This window comes from Colobus angolensis, unplaced genomic scaffold, assembly GCF_000951035.1.
Source record: "Colobus angolensis palliatus isolate OR3802 unplaced genomic scaffold, Cang.pa_1.0 Scaffold170, whole genome shotgun sequence".
NCBI lineage: Eukaryota > Metazoa > Chordata > Mammalia > Primates > Cercopithecidae > Colobus > Colobus angolensis.
Genome location: NW_012114822.1, coordinates 218,044 through 219,091, shown reverse-complemented (window position 1 = coordinate 219,091; position 1,048 = coordinate 218,044). Strand labels below are relative to the sequence as shown.

The window sequence follows — 1,048 nt, the reverse complement described above, 5'->3', positions numbered from 1 at the left end:
GTTAGCCAGGATGGTCTCGATCTCCTGACCTCGTGATCCGCCCGTCTCGGCCTCCCAAAGTGCTGGGATTACAGGCTTGAGCCACCCCGCCCGGCCGAGTGGTGCACATTTGAAGAGAAAAAGGTGTAAGTAACTTTGTTTCCTAACGTCTAAGGCAAGGTTTCTGATTCCAAGGATTCCTCGAGTGCCCAAAACCCCTGGAATTACATAAAGGGAATGCGAGGGTGTCGATGTATATCTGTGTATGTGTGTGCATGTGTGTGTGAGCAGCTGACACGCACATTTTTGGGGGAGGCAGAGCCACAGCACTTGATGGGGTTTCAAAGGGAGTCCATGTCTCAGAAGATGGCTACAAACCACTGCTCTGAAGGCAGGTCATCCAGGCAATGGCTGCTTAGAGCTTTCCTCTCTCCACTGTGTGCGGACCTGGGAATCTGGCCTCTCCTTTTTCTGCTCGCAGGCTGTCTTTCTGCACGCTCTCCACTGGTGCGAGGGTGGAGACTTCTCTCAGCTCGAGCCATTTGCTCCGCTGTCTCATGACATGAAAACAGATGTGCACGAAACAGCCCATTCATTAAAAGAATCACGTGAAGAATGACCTCCGCCTGCGAAAGTCATCAAATAACAGAATAATTCAGGGCTGGAGGGGCAGGGAGGGGACATCAAGATGCGGAGAGCTCATTTGTCTTTTCGTTCTCGCAGTTTGGCTAGGAATGATCAAATGTTCATAGAAATATGAACCCTGTAAACATAGCATTTGAAACTCCAAATATTTTAATCCTTGAACATATACAGGATGGATAATGTTGGACTAACTTCAGATCTGGGTAGCTAAAGATTTCTCTAATTGGGCCGGGTACGGTGGCTCACGCCTGTAATCCCAGCACTTTGGGAGGCCGAGGCAGGAGGATCACAAGGTCAGGAGATCGAGACCATCCCGGCTAACACGGTGAAACCCCGCCTCCACTAAAAATACAAAAAATTAGCCGGGCGTAGTGGCGAGCACCTGTAGTCCCAGCTACTCGGGAGGCTGAGGCAGGAGAATGGC

The 1,048-nt window shown here is 50.5% G+C and overlaps 1 pseudogene; it reads right to left on the bottom strand.

Moving 5' to 3' along the window:
* The window catches only part of LOC105509169, a 59,764-nt pseudogene extending 59,226 nt beyond the window's left edge, over positions 1-538 (bottom strand).
* Positions 539-1,048: the final 510 nt, after the last annotated feature.